Source organism: Notolepis coatsorum (assembly GCF_963971535.1).
Source record: "Notolepis coatsorum genome assembly, chromosome: 13".
NCBI classification, from domain to species: domain Eukaryota; kingdom Metazoa; phylum Chordata; class Actinopteri; order Aulopiformes; family Paralepididae; genus Notolepis; species Notolepis coatsorum.
This window is the reverse complement of record NC_140177.1, coordinates 66,606,729-66,618,773: the sequence shown is the minus strand read 5'-3', so window position 1 is coordinate 66,618,773 and position 12,045 is coordinate 66,606,729.

The following is a 12,045-nucleotide window of genomic DNA, read 5'->3' as shown; positions in this document are numbered from 1 at the left end:
TTGACATAATGCTACGGTCGGAAAGTACTATAGACGCATCCTAGTGACCTAGTCTAGTGTGTGACATCATCAACTGTCGACGGGGCAGCTCATACAAAGAGGGACTGTCAGGCCAATAAGTCCTCCCAACCTCAGTTTGGGGGAAACTAACTGACCTGTATGTGAAGGGAGGCAGTACAGGTCCCGTCGTGAACTCCCAAACTAGTTATATATCTGATGCTGAGACGGTTTATACGTCTGTGAAGGATTCAAGTGATGACTCAGAAGTTGTTGTGTATCAGAACATACACAGGATTAGCAGCAGTGACAGTCTTTTTTATACACCTGTGGGTGTGGGTGGTACAACAACGCTGGGTGGCATGCTGGACAGCGGGTCCATGGCTTGTAGCATCAGCGAGGCAGCAGAGATGAAGCTGAGGGAGGCTGGAGTGATAACTGAGCACAACCAGATCAATGTGAACGTGGTCCTTGTTGGATGTGGTGGACGTCGTGTCACGCCAAAGTCTGCCTTCGATGTGGAGATGGAAGTGTATGGCTGTAAGATGTCGGTCCCCACGCTCGTTGTTCAGGGACAGCATGATGAGTTGATACTGGGGACTAATGTTATTAAGCATGTCCTTCGTCAGTCTAAGCTGTGCGATTCCTACTGGAAAGCTGTATCCGGCCCCTGCACTGCCAAAGATCAAGAATCTGAACAGTTCCTATCTATGCTCTCTGGTCTGAGTCCGTGGAGAGGTCAGGACGTGCCGGACAAAGTTGGCACTGTGAGGTGCAATTCAGCTGTTTGCCTTGAACCTGGCCGTGAATATCTCGTATGGGGAAAACTACCTAAAGACACTGTTGTATCTCCGGGCAGCACCGTAATGACAGAGCCCACATCTGCTCGTTCGGCCCCGAGGGGAGTTTTGGTAGCAAGGATTGTTACTCCATTGTGGGGAGACAGATGGGTCCCACTGAAGCTCATCAATACTTCTGACAGGCCCGTGTTGGTGAGGCATAATGCAAAGCTGGCCGACGTCTTCTCCTGCATGGCGCTTGAGGACATGGATGTCGCTGACCCTCCAAAGGTCCCCCTGGTCAGTTGCACTCAAGTGGAGATGCCCGCCTCTGCCGAGGTACGTTCCACTGATGACAAACTTGAGTCAGTTGGGTTGAGCAGTCTCGACGTCCAGTCTTGTGATGTATCAGAGAGCTGGAAACAGAAGATGGCTGACCTGATTGTGCGGTATGAGGACATCTTCTCACGCCACCATCTTGACTGTGGAGAAGCGAAGGACTTCGTACACCGCATTCACCTCTCTGACCACAGACCATTCCGGCTCCCATTCAGGCGGGTTCCCCCCGGCCAGTATCAGATATTACGCCGGGTACTGAGTGAGATGGAGGAGAAGGAGATCATCCGAAAGTCCACCAGTGAATACGCGTCTCCTCTGGTACTTGTGTGGAAAAAGAATGGCGATCTCCGTGTGTGTACGGATTTCCGTTGGCTGAACAAGAGGACCCTAAAGGACGCTCATCCTCTCCCTCACCAGGCGGATTGCCTGGCTGCGCTTGGTGGCAACTGTTTCTTCAGTACAATGGACTTGACCTCCGGGTTCTATAACATGCCATTACATGAGGACGACAGAAAGTACTCAGCCTTCACCATGCCCATGGGCTTGTATGAGTACAACCGCCTTCCGCAGGGCCTCTGCAATAGCCCCGGGAGCTTTATGCGCATGATGACCAGTATCTTCGGGGACCAGAACTACTTGAGTTTACTGTGCTACTTGGATGACTTGTTGGTGTTTGCTCCAGATGAGGAGACTGCCTTGGGGCGCCTTAAAATGGTGTTCGACAGACTGCGTGGTCATAACCTGAAGTTGGCCCCAAAGAAATGCTTCTTCCTTAGAAGGTCTGTGAAATTTCTCGGTCACATAATAGACGAGAAGGGCGTGTCAACAGACCGCAGCAAGGTTGAGAGCATTGCAAAAATGACGAGTGCTGACCTCATGGAGCCCAATGGGGTGAACCCATCACAGAAGCGGATAAGATCGTTTTTGGGGATGATCAACTATTACCAGCACTTCATTCCCAGATACTCCGCCGTCGCCAAGCCCCTCTTCTCTCTGTTAAAGGGCGAGAGAAGAAAAGGGAAGGAGGGGAAGTACAGACTGTCGAACAAGAAGTTGAGAGCCTCTGACTGGACCTCAGACCAGGAACAGGCTTTTGAGAAGCTGAAGACATCCCTTGTTAACACGGTGGTCCTGGCTCACCCTGACTTCAGCCGCCCCTTCATGCTGTCGACGGATGCATCCCTGGATGGTATTGGTGCTGTCCTGTCACAAGTCCAGGAAGGCGAAACCAGAACCAGGCCTATTGCGTTCGCCAGCAAGTCTCAGTCTCAAAAGAACTATCCAGCTCATCGTTTGGAGTTTCTGGCCTTGACTGTGACAAGTTTAGTCACTGGCTGAAGGGCCACAAGTTTACAATTTGGACTGACAACAACCCGCTGACTCACATAATGACAAAGCCGAAGCTGGACTGTTGTGAACAGCGCTGGGTAGCTAAATTGGCAAGCTACGACTTTGACATCAAGTATGTGCCAGGCCGGCTGAACGTTGTGGCTGATGCCCTGAGCCGTGTGCCGTTTGTTAAGGACAGTGTTGGTCATAGGTTGCTGGAAGAGCCCTACCTGAGTCTCCTGTCCCAAGTCAGGGATATGTCGAGTGGCTCTGTTCAAGATGCCTTTCGGGTTTCCAGTGGTCACAGGGAACACCCCCCGATGAGTGTCGATGCTCAGGCCTCATGCAGTCCCATTCACATGCATACTCAATCCATTGAGATGGAAGATGTGTCTGCTGTTGTACAATCACATGTGGAATGGGAGGCTGGTTCAAGGGCTCGTGCTGTGGCAGTGCTGCAGTATTTGCCTCAGTTGGTTCCGCCTGGACAAGACTCTTTGCCTGCCCACACAGAGAGGGACCTCCGTGATAGGCAGTTAGAAGACAGGACCGTTTCCTGTGTCCTGTATTACGTGGAGAGATGTCGGAGACCTTCCAGGAGAGAAAGAGTGAAAGAGTCTGTCACAGTCATGAGATACTTGAAGCACTGGGAGAAGCTCGCTGTGAGCAATGGTGTGCTGTACAGAGTTTCAAGAGACCAGATCACCAAGGCAAGGCGGTCTCAGTATGTCGTGCCTGATTCACTCAAGGTTGAGGTTCTGAAGGGTGTTCATGATGATGCAGGACATCAGGGCCAGTTCAGGAGTCTCAGTTTAACCAGACAAAGGTTCTTCTGGCTAAACCTTGACAGGGATGTGAGAGACCATGTGCGCCACTGTCAGCGATGCATCGTCAGCAAGACAGTCGAACCTGAGGGGAGAGCTCCCTTAGAGAGTATAACATCAACCAGACCGCTGCAGCTTGTCTGTATCAACTTTTGGTCGGCTGAAGATTCCAGAAACAAGTCAGTCGATGTCTTGGTGGTGACCGATCACTTTACGAGGATGGCTCAGGCGTTTTCCTGTAGAAACCAGTCAGCCAAGCAAGTGGCGAGAGTCCTCTGGGACAGATATTTCTGTGTCTTCGGGTTCCCAGAGCGGATCCACAGCGACCAAGGGGCAAACTTTGAGAGTCAGCTAATCAGTGAGCTTCTCAGAGTTTCAGGTGTCAGGAAGTCGCACACAACACCCTACCATCCAATGGGAAATGGTAGTGTGGAACGATTCAACAGGACCCTGGGTGGGATGATCCGTGCATTGACACCTGAAGCAAAGGCTGACTGGCCACGGCGTTTGCAGACGTTGACATTCATGTACAACTGTACGGTCCATGAGACGACGGGATACGCCCCCTTTTATCTCATGTTTGGCCGCATTCCCCGTCTACCTGTAGATGTCCTCTTCCGAACCGTCTTGAATGACTCATGTGTGACGAGTTATGACAAGTATGTAGAATCTCTCACTAAAGATCTGAGGGAGGCCATGGCCATTGCCCAGGAACATGCCACGAAGGAGCAGAACAGGCATGCTCGGCTCTACAACAGGAAAGTGAAGGGGTCTGACATTGAGGTCGGCGACAGGGTGCTCTTGGCGAACAGGAGGGAAAGGGGGAAGAGGAAAGTCGCTGATCGATGGGAATCAACCATCTACACTGTGGTGGGCATGAATGCTGAGACACATACGTACAAGATCTGTGACACAGTTGCTGGACGTGAGAAGGTGGTCCATAGGAACCTGCTGATGCTTGTCAATTTTATCCCTGTGGATGACATGAGTGAAGTGTCCGACCTTGCCTCATCCATGCCTGAGACCCAATCGTCCATTCCAAGTGTCGACGGTGTGGGGGAGAACACAGAGAACATCTCTGAGGAAGGGAGTGGGGATCTCTTGACTGGCCCAGCATCTGTGGACTCTGAAGGAAGGACCCGAGACTGGATTACGCAATTGTCCGTTCCTAGTCTTTCGCAGGCCGACATTACAGACATAAGCAGTGCAGCCTCTGTGTCTCGAGACATCTCAGAGGGACCTGAGGGCCAGATGGAGGTTCGGTCTGTGAGCTGTGACTATGGACCAGTGAACGTCACTGTTGATGCTGGCAGTTCTGTACACAGAGTGCAGGCGGATCCTTCACTTGACACTGTGACACGGACTGATAGGGCGAGAAATGTGCAGTGCAGTGACATACAGAGTCCACCCGTACACACTGATCAGGCTCGGTCTAGATTTGGCCGCCTTATCAAACCAGTTAGCAGGTTAATACAGACCATGTCAAGGCAGGATGTTGTTCGCGACACAGGGTCCTTGTTCTAGGTTTTGACAGTCCAGAGTAATTTATCTTACATAATTTTTTTTTATGTTGGGATGATTTATTTTCATGGGCGTATACTACACAGTGTATGAGGGTCTTGTGGGGTGTACAAGGCACCCTACCGCCAGTAGCTGGATTGAGAGCGTTGTTCTCATACCACTTCATCCTTATGGGATACTTTTGGAGTTGGTTTTGTTATTTTGAAGACCCAGTGTGTGTGTGGTTGTGTTGTACTGTGCCTTTAGTAGGTAGTACGTAGTTGGTGCTCAATGTCGCCAAAATTCAGTGGGGGTGGGTGTAACAGAGTTAGAAATGATATTTGTTTGCATGTGAATTTTATCTAAATTGAGAAACAGAGCCACCTGGTGACGTGTTGAGGTCATTGTATATCGCGCTGCATGTCTCTGTGGGGACACCGTACCACTACCTACCCAGCAGTCTTATACCCAGTTGCTTGAGGTAGGTTCCCCATTGAAGTGTAGCTCTGCTATTTCACTAATTTCTCTGGTTAGAATTTGTCTAAACATTAAACTGTAGTAACCTAGTGCATAATGCTCACTGTATTACATAATGTAATGATAGCTGTGTTGGTTTGACCGCTGGTATTGGTTCTAGATGTGTGTTGCGTTTTACAAATGTTAGAACTGAGGAAACGTGTCATGGCGCGAATACTTTCTTGTTACAATAATCTTGAGAAGGAAGTATAATGTATCATTTTATGTTACACATGCAGGTCTACCAGATGTACAGTGACCAGGAAAACACTACAGCTGTTTTTATTTCATGTCTTGTTATAGGTATGTGGCTTCATATGCAATGCAAACATGTTATTTTCGACATCATTATATGTTGGGGATCTACTGATGCACTTCCTGCTATGTCCAGCAGGTCGTGCAAGTTTACCAATTTGGTTAATAGACTTAATGGTATTATACTGTGTGTTGGGTAGTGGGTTTGTTATTTTAATTGTTATGAGAATGTAAAATACATGTACTTTTATAAATACTGTGTCATTGAGACATTATAAAAGAGCAGTCTTATACCCAGTTGCTTGAGGTCTACCAGATGTACAGTGACCAGGAAAACACTACAGCTGTTTTTATTTCATGTCTTGTTATAGGCAATAAACAGTCGAAAGCAGTTCCGTCTCTTCAATCTCTGACCAGATGACAACCGTTACACTCAGACGGGGAGGCTCCCTCCCCCTCTCTCTCTCTCTCTCTCTCTCTCTCTCTCTCTCTCTCTCTCTCTCTCTCTCTCTCTCTCTCTCTCTCTCTCTCTCTCTCTCTCTCTCTCAGATTCAGATTACTTTATTCACCATATTGTACAGGTACAAATGGAACGTGATTTGACATTTCAGTGCATGATTATTCACAAATAGGAACAACAAAATAATAATAATGATAAATAAATCTCGTGTGTTTTTAGCTAAAGTGGATAGAAAAGACAGTTTATGCAAAAGTCTTCTTAGGCACCCAAGAGTTTTTATATAAATTGTCTTACAGTAGATTATTTTATTTTTAATAATAATATAAGCTGCATATAAGGAATACAACCAAATCCTCTGTCATACCATAAAATTGTATTATTTATTATTATTATTATTATTATTATTATTATTATTATTATTATTATTTTGCATCGTGTTGAATCGCATCGTATTGCCCCGAATCGCATTATGTTGAATCAAATCGTATCGAATCGTATCGTATCTCAACAGGGGGTGAATCATATCGCATCGCATCGCCCGGTGCTTCAAATGTATCGTTAATGTATCGTATCGTTGGCACCGTATCGAGATGCACATCGCATCGGCCTCAGTGAGGAGATGCACATCCCTAGTGTGTGTGTGTGTCAAATCATGACAGGGTTTCTTCATTTCAGCTGTAGTGATTGTAAAATGTATTGATAAATGTCATGCTGTGTCTAAAGCTTGTATCTAGTCAGGTGATGAATGTGAAAAATAGGGCACTTGGTTTTTGAAGAAATCACAAAGTCAACCTTTGCTAGAAATGTGCAGAGGCCCATTTGTGTCAAGACTCTGCGTGCGACTCTGCGTGCGACTAACATGAACTAATATTAAAGGGGCACTTCACCATAAAACAATGCTGATTTATTTTGCACATAATCATTCTAAACAGTTTAGCACACATTCATTTAGTGTAATGAGGGTAAATTAGTTTGAATATGGCCACCAGTGATGTCATCGGGGACGTTGAATCCTTGTGTTGTGTTACAGTAATTACAGCTCAATGAAATTATAAGGTTTTGCACACATTCATTTAGTTTGACAAGTTATTGAGAGCAAATGAGTTTGAATATGGTCACCAGCGATGTCATCAGGGACATAGAATCCTTGCGTTGTGTTGATTACAGCTCAATGATAAGGTAGCAGTCCCTATAAGACAAGGTATTCAAATGTTTTCATCTACATCATTTCATGGAACTGTAATTATTAACGTTAGGTTATGACTATAACCAAGTTCTGTTAGTATAGCGACGCTCGGCATCGCTCTCTGCACTATCTCGCATATGTGCACGCGCACTGAATAAAGACCACAAATGTACCTTTAATCCCAAATATTCGTCTGACCACACCCCTATCAGCTTACCCATATAAGCAGGGGTGGGGCCACCCACTCACCTCCTTCCCAAGCTTTCGCCACAAGGCGAGGCCAAAGGCTGCAGCGGCGTCGGATGCCGAGCGTCGCTATACTAACAGAACTTGGTTATAGTCATAACCTAACGTTCTGTTTCGTATTCGCTCTCGCTCGGCATCGCTCTCTGCACAAGGGAGGCAGAGCGAGAGCCAACGGCCGACAAATACACCCCGCTGACAGCCCCCCACAACCATCAGAACAGGGAGGGCCGAGCCCCCCCGACCCACCCTAATGGAGGGCACCCCCCCTATTAGGGGCTTCACGGGAGGGCGACGGACCCGACCGTGCGAAGAGGCACTCAAGCAACTCAACGCACAGGGTGAGCAGACCGTGGCTTGACCCCACGACTACACACACGCACAACCCGCATGCCACCCGGGAACGAACGGAGGAACAACCTCGTTACTGCCCCCAGAATCACGGGGTCAAGGGCAAACCCAACCCCGTGGCAAGGCCGTAGCAGCGGAGCGCGAAGGAAGACCCAGACCCACCAAAAGGACTGGACTCCCTGGAATGGGGGCCCGGAGAAGTCCATGATGCCAGCATCAAGACCCCACCAGGTGGGCACGTAGTGCCCCGCCCCCCACATCGCCAGCGTATTCGGACAAAGGCCCCTCAGCCGAGCGGGCCCCGTCCCCCCAATAGTACACCGCCTGGCACACTGACCCTGCAACAGGCAGTCAGCATGGCCGTAAGCACACAAAAAAGGTTAACCAACGGAAGCAGGCAGCGCACCGGGGAAAAACCAGGCAACAGGCTATTAACCCTAGCCTGGAGACTGCGGACGAGACAGGCGCCAGAGGGGACAGCTGAACACAGCCGCCCCGGCGGAAGGAGCGTAAGCTGGCGGTGTTGCATGACCAAGCCTCCATTTAAAAACCCCCACCCAGAGGGGTCGAGGCAGAGAAGGCTGACACGATTGGCAGACGTCATGAACGTGCAGGGGCACCCTCAAACGGTGAACCCGGGAGTTGACACTGCTCCAACACACCAGGGAATCAACCACCTCGGTGTTACCCAATGCGGTGGTTGTTCCTATAACCCCTCAAGAAAAAACTCCAAAACACACCTGCGGGTATACACCGGCTATACCGCAGTACAAGTGTTTCAGTTTTCAAAAAAGGGTTAACCCAGGCCTACGGGTCGACGAAACATTACTTCGGACCGGGCCTGGCGGTACGGCAAGCACAGGGTCACCAGAGGAGGTCAAAAACCACCCACACAGGCCCCTCTTCGCCATGCGTGAGAGAGGAGCGAAAAAGAATGGAGAACCAGCCCCTAAGCACACCGTACTTGGTATTCCCAGGCGGTCTCCCAACCAAGTACTAACCAGGACCAACCTGTGTAGCGGCCGAGATCCGACGAGATCGAGCGTGTACAGGATGGCATGGCCGTAAGCCATTACGACAGTGCTGAGTAAAAACGTACCCAACCAGGGTCTCCATAGCGCTTAACCCTGTGACACCCGGACCGACCTGGCATTTTTCCCCCTGAAAAAAGCCCAAGTCCCTCAGGGTACCAGAACAGCAGATCTGCATCCCCGGCGGACAACGGGTTCAACTGATCCGGACCAGCGTGACCAGAACCAGTCCCGTGCCCTAACCACGCCGACATGCCTACTCCAGGAGAAAGGGCAGATATGCGTGTCGATCTTAACATGAAAAGAAGGCGCCACCCAGACGTTCGGGCGAACCGCGCCTGGTGGCCCACCCCAAGGGCGTGAGACCCCTCTACATATGTTCAGATCCATTCCGTCATCATCCCCCAGACATGAACGAGAATCCGTCGAAAACCAACCCAGGTCGTGGGATTTGGTCGTCGGAAGAGGAAAAACCCCCATCTCAGTTGCTTTATAAAAACGCCGTTTTAACCACAAGCAACCAAGGCGCGCCAGTCAGTCACCTGTTTACAGTGAGCTAGCACTATACGTGCATCGGGACACACCCCCATCAATGAACAGGCTATTTACACCTGTCATTGAATCCCCAAGGCGCCCAGGGGAACGACAAGAGGGGTGTGACACTTCCTAACTCCAACACTTTTTGAATAGAAAAGAAGGAAGCATCAACAGTATGTATCCCAGTCTACACAGCCGGGGGTAAAAAAAATTCACATTTTTACATCCCACCACCCTCCCATAGGAAGGAGACGGGGATCCCCAGAGAGACTTCCCACGCGAGCTGTACAGATTGAAAAGAATATATTGCACCTTGAGCCATGTAAAAAATTGGTTTTAGGGCTCTCCGGGGAAGAGGCACTGAACCCATACACACTCAATAATCGAATTGAATCGAATACACATACAATAGAATAGGACACCTTCTAGAGGGTCCACTCACTTTGACAATCTGAGGAGGAAGACTCTGTACTCTGATGGAGGCTCCCTCACATGGAAAGGAGGAGTCCGAACTCACAGAAGGCCCGAAAAGGCGCTTGGTGAGGAGGAGCCCTGACCACCCCCCCGAAACAGATCCATCACATGGACCTGAACAGCACACGGAAGTCCTACCAACAGAGATGCGCACGGTGACGTACTCTATGGCGGGGGAATTTCTGCGGTGCACACGCCCAATATACCAGGCCGTGGGACCAGGAAACTCCCTCCCCCCCCCGTAACGTGCCGAACCGCAACGTGACAGGAACCTTGAAGGACAGGGGGTGTACCCCTAACCGACAGAAACAAGGGGGAGAGGAAAGGTTACCAGTTCACCCCTTTACGACCCCACACCCATGATACGATGTAATGACAAAAAGAGAATATGACACAGTCATAGTCAGCTCTATGAAGCGTTTGACAGCTCCACACAGCGCATGAGCCAACCTGCTATCTGATTTTTACTAAGGAAAAAACACAGAATAGAGAGGGCTCTCTAAGAGCCCCGGTCCAACATACACATGTGCTTCTGTGGCCAGTCCAACCCAGTTGTAGGTCACATGACACACACAACCCATCATCACCTACAAAAAATGGCAAAAACACTCTACAGAGGAACGCCGTTTTTCATAATGAGAGAATACATAATTCTCGATTAGTATCGGTCACAGGCCTTGCTAAGCACACACGACAGCGACCAAACAATCTTTTCTTTTAGGAAAATAAAGTTTCTCCAGCAGTTTTAGCACAACCTCAGCAATCAAGCTAAGGGTTACATCGCATCCCTACCACACAAAAGACACAATTTAGTGCACAACATGTCTGATAGGAGGATGAAAAAGTCCCCAGGGAACCGGGGGTAAACACAATCCTCCTATTTTACCCTTAATACAGCCAGTTAAAACAGGAAAACCTGTTAATATGCGAACACACTGTTCATTGTCATCACAGGCTGAGAAAAGAACATTATTTTACTCACTTGTCACTAAGCATAGCTTCATAGGTTAGTTACCTTAGTTGTGAGTACACGGTACATATAAACACCATGATGTTTCTCACACAACAACCAGATCATTTTCACATCTGTAACAACAACCCGATTTGCACGGAGAAGCTAACTGCCAGTGACAAAAACAGTTCACACATAACTCGCGACGTATCCTAAATGCATTGCAGCAACACACGTTTTGGGAAAACATCGTTATTCACAAAACATTTAGAAAAGTAAAACCAGAAGACGTGTTATAAGGTCTGGTCAAACCTTGTCCTACCCGGAATGTAGATCAGCGAAGCGCAGACTCAAGACCCCGTAGACAACACAGCCGATCCTGTGTTGCTCGAACTGGGCAGGGCAGGGTCGACGAACATCCCCTGTCAAGGATGACGTCGTAGTCAAGAGTGTAAAACATGTTATAATCAAAGCACGTTCAACAGAGTAGCATTAAGCTAACGGCCGCTCCAACCGTTCGGGCGCTACTGCCCCTGCTCGCGAGACGCCGAGCTAACGGCGCACGCGACCAGAAGCAAGCTCGCGGCGGCGCGCGAGGAGCTGAAGCTACCCCGCGCCAGGCCTTGGCCTATAGCAGCAAGCTAACGTTACCTAGTGATCACGACATGCTAGCGCCGCAGCTAACAGCTGACTGGCTAACAGTAGGCCCAACCTAAGTAGGCCATGCAGCGATCCCAGCAGGCTAACGCAGCAGCTAACAGCTGACTGGCTAACTGTAAGCTAAGCAGCTATCACCTGAACATGTATACAATGACATAACACTCACCCAGACAGGCCGCCGTTCTGAACCTCTCCTCACTTTTTAAGAGAAAAGAGAAACAAGATGTCAACACTGCTTTACAACGGTGATTTTACCAACACCCGACGGAATCAGCACAATACCAAACTGGCCTGTGTAGCTGACTTGAACATGGATCTGCCGCTATCGCACATCCATGCACATATCTCCTCGTGAAGGAATACTCTCATTTGGATATGAAAGAAGGGGCTTAACACGGGACAGATAGCCACTCGTCCAGAACACACAGGGATCACCAGTGTTAATGGTCGCGGCCCACTAGTTAACTAAAATGGCTTCAGACCAAGGTCTTCTGTCGTCTAGGAGACTGAACAAAGGACCCTAGCCTGGGGCCGGTTTTCATAAACATTGTCAAGTAGCCCCCATAGCACTAACAGACAAGTGAAGCCTGCCAGCAAACATAACTCACCAGA